This window comes from Phoenix dactylifera, chromosome 6 (assembly GCF_051530095.1).
Source record: "Phoenix dactylifera cultivar Ajwa chromosome 6, Ajwa_hap1_PhDact_Kaust_v1.1, whole genome shotgun sequence".
NCBI classification, from domain to species: domain Eukaryota; kingdom Viridiplantae; phylum Streptophyta; class Magnoliopsida; order Arecales; family Arecaceae; genus Phoenix; species Phoenix dactylifera.
The window spans coordinates 22,761,517-22,772,077 of NC_143195.1; positions in this window are offsets into that span (position 1 = coordinate 22,761,517).

A 10,561-nucleotide genomic window follows, 5' to 3' on the forward strand; every position below is an offset into this window, starting at 1 on the left:
TCTTTTGCCCAATATATTAAGTATTTTATCAACATGAGAGCAATTTAATTAATTTTCAGAGTATAAGTGCAGTATATTAAGTATGATTGCAAAGTTCTTTTATGGTGTAAAAATATTGTGGCATAAATGCCAAAAACATGAATTCATGCAATTTATGATATATCTTAGAGCATACATAAAATTCAAAGCTTTGAAGGTTCTTATAAAAACTTTAATCCTTAAAAAAAATTTTTGGTACATATAATAATGAATTAGCACAAAAATTGAAGTTCTAAAGAACAAGCCAATGAGACCTCATCAGTAAATTTCAAAAATAGGTTTTCTAAGAGATACTCAAGAAAATTCAACACATAATTCTTCCCCTTTTTCATTAAGTTAGAGGCTCTTAAGATCAACTGTTTGAATTGCAATTTGGTTCATGATTTATGCATAAGATATGTTAACCAAATAACAAGCCTCAAGGTGTATCATAAAGATTTGTATATTTAAATTTCAGATGATACATTTTGAAGAGCATTAGGATCACTTTTCATTTAGTATGCTTTCTCTCTCCTTTAGTTATAGATTTATGCGATTAAGTTTCAGCTTATTTTCATAAGACTCAATGTTTGAGATAAGACAACCTTTATAGAACTCATCTCAAGGTATAAACTCATTATATGATTAAAGCAAGTCTTGCAATATAAGGAGGTTCATTAAAATCAATCCATAAAAAGATACTGAATATCTAAAGCTCTCCCTCAAAAGATGCATTCTTCTTTAATCATTCTTTTCTATTGTTGAATTTCAGATTTTAATGATAAACGTGAATAAGACTGAAATTCTATGATATCGAGAATGTAGAGTAATCTAGTATTATTCAAAATTTGTGGCAATTACTCTTTCTAATCCTTCAAGAACAAGTTATGCTTTCTCTTAATCTTAGAGAAAATGTATAGAAATATTAAACAGAAAATGATTCATTTTAAGCTCAGTTTCTTTCAAAAGCATTTACATTTTCTTTCTTTTAGAATCATTTGAGTGAGCTGAAATATTTCTAGCTTTAAGATCATTCATTCTATATATATTCTGATGGAAGTCTTGAAGAATGTAGGAGAGAAAAACATATAGATGATCATTGAGGTATATATATTTATAGAATTCTATTTCTTAATCATAGTTTTTCAGCAATGTATACATGAAACACAATAAATCTTTTTAATATCAAAATAAAATCATATATTTAGAAATTTTTGTTTTCAATCAAGATCATCGAAAGACACATCATTTGGACCAATATTAGTATACTTTAAAGATAAGAAATGATATGTTTCGGATGCGTATCGGAGCAATCAACCAAGGCATCAAAATTAATTTTATTTTTCTTACATTAAGATTTTATTTAGAGATCATATTGAGTTTAAGCTTTTATACAAAATCAGATTCTGAATTTCATAAAGATTTTCAATAGAGTCTTTCAAAGTCATAATTTGAGATATGTATCTTCCACATTGTAGCTCATCTTAAATCATTATGACTGAAAACACATATTTCAATAACATTAGAGCACTTTCAGAATCTTTATATTTAATATTGAGTTTCGATACACAATGGAGGATATTTTAACAAGTATTAGGACATTATGTATCAAAGTTAGGCAAGTAGAAGGATAGATCAAGATCAATTCAAAATAGAAATATCCTTCTCTTCCTTTTTTTTTGCAAATCTATTTAACTTTCTGTTGCTGGTGGTCCAAACCGAGAACGATTGGCACAGCGGTGTGAATGGGGTTCCATTTGAGTTGCCTTGGTTGGTGTTGATTGCGCTCCACCTTCCACCGGAAAACCTGCAAGCAAGCCTCGCACCACCACTGGGGTAGTGGGGGCCCTCCGACGATCAAGTCAGAGGAGATTAGAGGAGAAGGAGAGATAATAGTAGCAAGTAAGAGAATGCACTGGAAGTTCTTGCTTACCCCCCCTCCTCCCCCCAGCCGCATATATACCAGGCTGGGGGGTCTTTCAGGGGGGTTCGTCATCGTGGGGCACGATGGAGCTGCCACTGACACGGCCGTTACAGGGCGTCGTGGGGCAGCGCTGGGTACGGCCATGACAGGGCGTAGTGGAGCTCCGCCTTGTACGGCTGTTACAGGGGATCGTGGAGCAGCGCCAGATACAACCGTTGCAGGGAGTAGTGGAGCAGGAGGCTGCGGCGTGCCTCTGGGGAATAGCCTGTCGTTATCGAGAGATGTCCGACTCGGGGTCGGGCTGCGGAGACGAAGATGTCCGACTCGGGGTCGGATTGCTGGATCAAGGGGCAGCCGACTCGGGGTCGGGCTGCGGAGACGAAGATGTCCGACTCGGGGTCGGATTGCTGGATCAAGGGGCTGCCGTAGTCTTCCTGGGCGCGCGTGCCGGTCACGTGGGGCATGGTGGCTAAGTTCCCCCGTAACAGTAGCCCCCCACTTCCGAGCCCGGAACCAGAAGGGGAACGAGTGAAGGGAGTGATGCTTCGAGATTGCCGCCATCCCTCGGAGAGGCGCGCGCGCTTCGAGCTCCCCGCCTTCTTTATGGCGTATGGCGGTTGTTGCTGACCTGGCAGTCTGAGGATTTCGGCGGACATCCTTCCTTAATGGCGTCGATTCGCCTTTGGGGCGCGAGCGACCCTTCGGCAGCCAGGCGTCCTCTGGCGTCACCCACCTTTCCGCCTATTTAACCGGGGGCCCTCCTCCGTCCGCCTTTCTCTTTACAGACATCTTCGAGTTTCTCCTTTGCGTTGCCGTCATTGCCGTCGGACTGTTCGCTTGCTCCTCCTTTGACGCTCTCGGAGCCGTTCTTCCTTCTCTTCCGGTGAGTTGCCCCATTCTTCAATTTAAGGCTCTCCATACTTTCTCCTTCTGTATTAGTGTACTCCAGTCGTTCCGGTCCTTTTTCCCTTCTTGACCCCGTCCTGACCGTAGATTCACTGGCCATTAGGGATGGGCGAAGTGAGAGCAGACCGCATTAAGTCGGAGCTGGTCGCCGAAGACCTAGATAGGTTCATGGCTCGATACCACCTTCCCGAGGCCTGCAATGTTACGCTCCCGGGGCTTGAGGAGAGGATGTCCCATCCTCCTCCAGGGAAGGTTGCCATCAATGAGGGCATTCTTCAGGCCGGGTTCCGCTTTCTCCCCTCGGACTTAGTCGTTCAGGTGCTTCGGGGTTTAAGAGTGGCGCCGACGCAACTGGTGCCGAACTCATGGCGCGCCCTGACGGCCTTTCAGGTTCTCTGCCGCATGCACGAGGTTTCCGCCACCCTGAATGTCTTTTGGGAATGCTACGGCCTGAGCGGCCACCCCCAGGACAAAGGGTGGTGGTGCTTTGCGGCGCGGCGAGGGTGCGGCCTCGTCAAGGAGGCTCCTACCTCCATTCACGGCTGGAAGGGGCGCTTCTTTTTCGTTGACGCAGATCCCTCTTGGGGAATCAGGGCAACCTGGGAGACGCCGATGAAGTCCCCGATTGGCCTATCGAGGTTGTCGAGGGAGGAATCCGATGGCGTCGCCGTCTTGAAGGGGTTGGTTGCCGAGGGCCGGCTCCCCCCGGTGGCTCGCCTTATTTCCGAGGATACCTTGGTGAACGTCGGTCTGAGCTCGGTCCCCGCTGACCGTGAGCCCGCCACTATTTCTTTTTTAGCTCTTTTCTCCTCTTTCGTCTCGTTCTCTCCTTCAGTTTCTCAACCTCCGACCATCTCGTCCTTTTTGCAGAGATCGACGACGTCATGCGGTCGGACAAGGCAACGGCTGTTGGTAGGACGTCCCTACTGGAAGCAGTCCGGAGGAAGAAACGAGCTCCTCCGAGCGGGGCCCCACCGGCGAAGAAGTCCCGCCGGCAGGTGACTCCGACGCCGACAGACGGGTCCGGACCCACCGATCAGGGGGACGCCGCGGGTGCGGACCGGCAGTTGACACTGTATCAGCCCTCCGATGCCGAGACTACCGTTTCTCCGGAGGCATCACCCGGGCGCGCCCGAGATGGACGGGTCGGACGTGATCGGTCACCAGCCCAGCCTTCGACTCGGTCGGCTTCGGATGATACGAGGAGGGACGCGCCGAGGCCCCGGCCGAGCGGGACCCTGTCAATTCCAGGGGCGGTCCCCGCCCCGAGCATGGTCAGCATGACTCTTCCCCAAGCGATGGGTAAGGGTAAGGCTGCAGAACCACCGTCCGACTCCGGGGAGAAGTCGGGGTCGGCCTTCACTTTCGCCGGCGCCCGAAACCTCATCGAGACGGTGCTGCTGGAGAAGGACCGCAGGCGGGTCCGGGAGATGAGGGTCCCTGACGTTGGGGCTGCCAGCTGCGTCTGTCTCATGTCGGTGAGTGTTCTTTTGGTCGCTTTCATCATTTATAGGCTCTGTTGATCCCCGCCTGACGCCCTCGTTTTTCTTATCTCTTAGCTCGCCCAGTACATGATCCGCCTGGAGGAGTGCTACGAGGAACAGGCGAGGCTTCTGGCGAGGGCCGAGAGCCAACTGAAGGCAGTAGAGGAGGGAGGTCAGGCTGCGGCGGGGAGGACGACCAGAGACCTCGAGACGAGGCTCCAGGTGGCCGAAGAGCGGGCACTCGGCTTCGTCACCCTCGAGAAGCAACTGTTGGAGGCTCAGGAGCAACTCAAGGTTGCCTCGGGTCTCGAGGGCGAGATCAAGAAGGCGGAGGAGCGGGCCGAGAAGCAGTTCCGGAAGGCTGCCGACTACCGGGAGAGGTGGGAGAAGGCCCAGCGGTCAGCCGACAACGCCCGCAACCGAACCCGGTCTCTTGAAGCCAAGCTGGGCGAATTGGAGTCGGCCTTGGAGAAGTTCCGCGCGAGCGACCAGGAGCTTCATTCGCGCCTGGAGGAGGCTGAGGCTGCTCGCATTGCTGCCGAGGCAAAGCACAAGGAGGCTCAGGCTGATCTGCTGAGGGTCTCCTCCGAGGCGGATGACCGGATTGTGGCGAAGGTCTTGGAGGCGAAGGCTCAGATTATGGAGCGGGCAGAGGCGGCGCTGGCCTAGAAGAGTGCGGAGATCGGGCGTCAGGCGGTACAGGCTTATCGTCAGTCCGCCGAGTTCACCCGTGATATGTCGGAGGCGGTACAGGCCTATCGTCAGTCTGACGAGTTCGTCCGTGACATGTCGGACGCGGGGTCCGACTCCTTTGTCTTAGGCTTCGAGGAAGGCCTGGCAAGGGTGTCGGCTAAGTACCCCGAAATTGACCTGAGTGGGATCTCCCTTCTCGACTCCCCTCCGGCGCCATTGCCTGCTGATTCTCCAACCGTCTCCCTACCCCCTGCGGACGTGCCCGGCGTTCCCGACCCGGGGGTTCCTCCAAGCTGACCTTCTGTATTTTTGTTCTTTTCTTTGTGTGTTGGCGTTTTGCCAAGTTGTATGGGTCTCGGCCCTGAAACAATGAAAGTTAATGCAAATGGAGTTTCTTCATTTCACTTTCGTCCTTCTTCTTTTTAACTCTTGGTAGCATCTCGCTGACTCCCGACTCTTGAAATTCTTCTGGCGCTAGGCCAGGTATCTGAGGGTTAGGCCTCAGGGAATTCTTCCGGCGCTAAGCCAGGCATCCGAGGGTTAGGCCTCAGGAACTTCTTCCGGCGCTAAGCCGGGCATCCGAGGGTTAGGCCTCAGAAAATTCTTCCGGCACTAGGCCAGGCATCCGAGGGTTAGGCCTCAGGAAATTCTTCCGGCACTAGGCCAGGCATCCGAGGGTTAGGCCTCAGGAAATTCTTCCGGCACTAAGCCAGGCATCCGAGGGTTAGGCCTCAGGAAATTCTTCCGGCGCTAGGCCAGGCATCCGAGGGTTAGGCCTCAGGAACTTCTTCCGGCACTAAGCCAGGCATCCGAGGGTTAGGCCTCAGGAAATTCTTCCGGCGCTAGGCCAGGCATCCGAGGGTTAGGCCTCAAGAACTTCTTCCGGCGCTAAACCAGGCATCCGAGGGTTAGGCCTCAGGAACTTCTTCCGGCGCTAAGCCAGGCATCCGAGGGTTAGGCCTCAGGAAATTCCGCTCGTTGGTCGGCCAAGGCTGGCGCAAGCCGAGGCGACCGGTCGGGGCTTCAGGCTAGTTTGCTCCCGGGATGATCATCGGGTTAGCCTGGCATCCGAGGGCCGAGCCTCGGGAGATTCCGCTCGTTGGTCGGCCAAGGCTGGCGCAAGCCGAGGCGATCGGTCGGGGCTTCAGGCTAGTCTGCTCCCGAGATGACCATCGGGTTAGCCTGGCATCCGAGGGCCGAGCCTCGGGAGATTCCGCTCGTTGGTCGGCCAAGGCTGGCGCAAGCCGAGGCGACCGGTCGGGGCTTCAGGCTAGTCTGCTCCCGGGATGATCATCGGGTTAGCCTGGCATCCGAGGGCCGAGCCTTGGGAAATTCCGCTCGTTGGTCGGCCAAGGCTGGCGCAAGCCGAGGCGACCGGTCGGGGCTTCAGGCTAGTCTGCTCCCGGGATGATCATCGGGTTAGCCTGGCATCCGAGGGCCGAGCCTCGGGAAATTCCGCTCGTTGGTCGGCCAAGGCTGGCGCAAGCCGAGGCGACCGGTCGGGGCTTCAGGCTAGTCTGCTCCCGGGATGATCATCGGGTTAGCCTGGCATCCGAGGGCCGAGCCTCGAGAAATTCCGCTCGTTGGTCGGCCAAGGCTGGCGCAAGCCGAGGCGACCGGTCGGGGCTTCAGGCTAGTCTGCTCCCGGGATGATCATCGGGTTAGCCTGGCATCCGAGGGTTGTCAGGCCTCAGGAAATTCCGCTCGTTGGTCGGCCAAGGCTGGCGCAAGCCGAGGCGACCGGTCGGGGCTTCAGGCTAGTCTGCTCCCGGGATGATCATCGGGTTAGCCTGGCATCCGAGGGCCGAGCCTCAGAAAATTCCGCTCGCTGGTCGTGCGCCTGTCGCTTGCCGCCCGACGGGATTTCTCCGTGGCCAGCTGCGATCGTGTTTCTCCTCCTCTCCAAGCGTCGCCTGGGGAACACCAGATGGGCATTAAATGCTAATTGAGGGGTTACCTGGGAAATCGGATCGCCAGTTGCTGCTTGTGAGGAGTGTCAGTTAAGCGGCTGCGATACGCGCGTTCTTCGAGGCGGATGCGGCCTGGGCGCGAGCGGAGATATGTGGACCTAGGGGTACAGGCCACCCGGAGTGTCCTGCACAAAGAATGCGATTAAGGAGAATAACGCTTAGGAAATCGCGGGAAGATACGCCTCGAGAGCCGGATCGGCTCCGGATTTAATGCGCCCGCATTTATTGGAGCCACCCGCATCGGAACGACCGGGGGGCCGCAGTTTGGCTATAAATATAGGTGCAGGTGCAATGGAGCCTGCCAAGCCGGAGCTGTTCAGGTTGCCATGGATCGTGGGCCTCCTCTCCGGCGCATGGTTGAGAGACCCCTACCGAAGGAACGGGAGGCGCGCCCTTCGCGACTTCCGCCAACTAGCCGTTTCATCTGGGATCAACAAGGAGGTTCTCCCCGGCGGAACTCCGCTCTAGGCGTTTCATCCGGGATCACGTCTCCCCTCCTTGAAGTTCGGCCTCCCGATTGAGCTCCGCACCAGGCGCTTGATCCGGGACCGCGCCTCCATATGCTCTTCTCCCTTGTATTCCTTCTCTCCCCTAACAGTGGGGAGGACCGGAATATCCCTTGGAGGTGGCGTTCCCCTGGAGGCAGCGGGAGCTTCGTCTGCGGCGGCTCCTCGTCTTTTTCGTGAGGCGTGGATGGCGCCTCTGGGTAGGAGCAGTGTGGACTTCTCCTTCGTCCACTTCTTCTTCATCCGCGCTGGCTCTTCGTCTTTTTCGTGAGACGTCGATGGCGCCTCCGGTTGGAGGCACCCACTTCCGGTGGGATTGCAGCCGCTTCGGATGGAGGTTTCGGGATCCCAGATCTCCAGCTCCTCGGAGTCTCCACCTCTTCTTTACTTTCTTTACACCCTAATTCCCCTCTGGGAATTCCTTGTAATCACACGAGCACGCCGTTGTAACCAGAAATTATTGAAATAAAAAGTGTTATACATTTTTGAACTGTCTTTCTGGCATTGTCGTTCTACTGGTAATACATCCGCAGGTTAGCGGAATTCCAGCTCCTTGAAATTTCTCGACCATCTAGGGCCTCCAACTGGTAGGAGCCAGGTCGGTTTACCCAGCGAACCCTATACGGGCCTTCCCAATTTGGCGCTAGCTTCCCACCTTCCGCAGGTTGAGATGCTTTAGCTCGCCTTAGCACCAGATCTCCGATTCTGAAAAGCTTCGGTCGGACCTTGGAGTTGTAATATCGGGCCACCCTCCGCTGATACATCGCCATCCGAACCTGCGCCATTTCCCTCGCTTCTTCCAAGAGATCCAGGTTCCCTCGGAGTTGCTCCGAATTGGCCTCGGGTCGGTGCGCGGCCACCCGAGGTGAGGGGAGTCCGAGCTCCACGGGGACAACGGCTTCCGTGCCATAGGTTAGGCTGAAAGGCGTCTCCCCGGTAGGGGTCCGATGCGTGGTCCGATACGCCCAAAGGACATTCTCGAGTTCTTCGACCCAAGCTTGCCCCGTCCGACCGATTCGCGCTTTGATTCCTTGGAGGATTGTCCGATTTGTGACCTCGACCTCGCCGTTGGTTTGGGGATGCGACACAGATGTGAACCGATGCTCGATCCCGAACTCCTCGCAGAAGTCACGGAAATGCTTGTTGTCGAACTGTCGGCCATTATCCGAGATGAGGACCCGAGGTACCCCAAATCGGACAATGATGTTCTTCTTCACGAACTTCCGGACTTGCGCCTCCGTGATAGTGGCCAGCGGCTCTGCCTCCACCCACTTGGTGAAGTAGTCGATTGCAACAATCAAAAATTTCCGCTGAGCTGAAGCGACGGGGAATGGTCCGAGGATATCCATTCCCCACTGGGCGAAGGGCCAGGGTGCAGTGATTGGTGCCAAGGGGACAGAAGGGACTCTCTGGACGTTGGCGTGGCGCTGGCAGGCGTCGCATTTCCGTACATGATCCTTTGAGTCCTCCAACAAGGTAGGCCAATAATAGCCTTGCCTCATGATCTTGTGCGCCAAGGACCTAGCCCCCAAGTGTGATCCGCAAACGCCTTCGTGGACTTCGCCGAAGACGTAGGCCGCTTCCGAGGGGCGGAGGCACCTTAAGAGGGGGGCGGTGAACGAGGTCCGATACAGCCTCCCTTCATAGAGTACGTAGTGGGCGGACTTCATAACAAGTCGCCGAGCTTGATCTTCGTCTTCAGGGAGGATCCCTTCGGCGAGGTAGGCGACAAGCGGGTCCATCCAAGACGGCTCCGGATCAATCGCCATCACCGCTCCAGCCTCGCCGATGCTCGGGGCATCCAGGGTCTCCAGGTAGATTGCCCTCGACAAGTTGTGCGCGTCTGCGCCCACTAAGCGGGACAACCTGTCGGCCCTGGCATTTTCACTTCTTGGGACCTGCTGGATGTCGACACTGCCGAGGTCGGGAATGAGTGCTTGCACCTTCCGGACGTAATTCTGCATGGTCGGGTTCCGGGCTTCGAACTCCCCACGGACCTGCCCGACCACCAGCTGGGAGTCGGTGAAGACCTTCAGGCGCCGGATGCCGAGCTCCTTGGTGAGTTTGAGTCCCGTGACTAGGGCCTCGTACTCCGCCTCGTTGTTGGTCACTGGAAATCCGAACCTCAAGGCATACTCGGCTATCACTCCATCAGGACTGGTAAGGACCAGCCCGGCCCCTCCACCTTCGGGGTTCGACGACCCATCGATGTGAAGCGTCCAAATCGGGAGGTCGAGGCTGGGTGTTTCCGGCGACCTAGGTTCCGCCTCCTGCACCGTGCACTCAGCGAGGAAATCCGCGAGCGCCTGGGCCTTGATGGCGGGTCGGGGCTGGTAGCGGATGTCGAACTCACCAAGTTCTACTGCCCACTTCACCAGCCGTCCCGCATTCTCAGGATTGCTGAGGATCTGCCGCAGCGGTTGATCGGTCAAGAGGGTGACAGAATGGGCCTGGAAATAGGGACGAAGCCTCCTGGTCGCGGTCAGCAGCGCGAAGGCGATCTTTTCAGCCTTCGTATACCGCGTCTCGGCATCCCGTAGGACCCGGCTGATGTAGTACACAGGCTTCTGGAGCTTTGCCTCTTCCCGAACCAGTACCGCACTGACTGCGGTTGGGGAGACTGCCAGATAGAGGTAGAGCATCTCCCCTTCTTGCGGCTTGGACAGCAGGGGAGGAGACGCCAAGTATTCCTTGAGCTGGTCGAATGCTGCTTGACATTCGGCCGTCCAGAGGAAGTCTTTCGGGCGTTTCAACACCTTGAAGAAAGGTTGGCAGCGTTCGGCCGATTTTGCCACAAATCGTCCGAGCGCTGCGACCCTCCCAGCGAGCTCCTGAACCTCCTTCACTTTGGTCGGAGGGGACATATCTTGGATGGCCTTGATTTTGTCCGGGTTGGCTTCGATCCCCCGCTGGTTGACAATGAAATCGAGGAACCTTCCGGCCGAAGCGCCAAAGGCGCACTTCGCTGGGTTCAGCTTCATGTGAAACTTCCGCAAGGTGGCGAAAGTCTCCTCCAGATCCGCGATGTGCTGGTCTGCATGGCGGCTCTTCACCAGCATA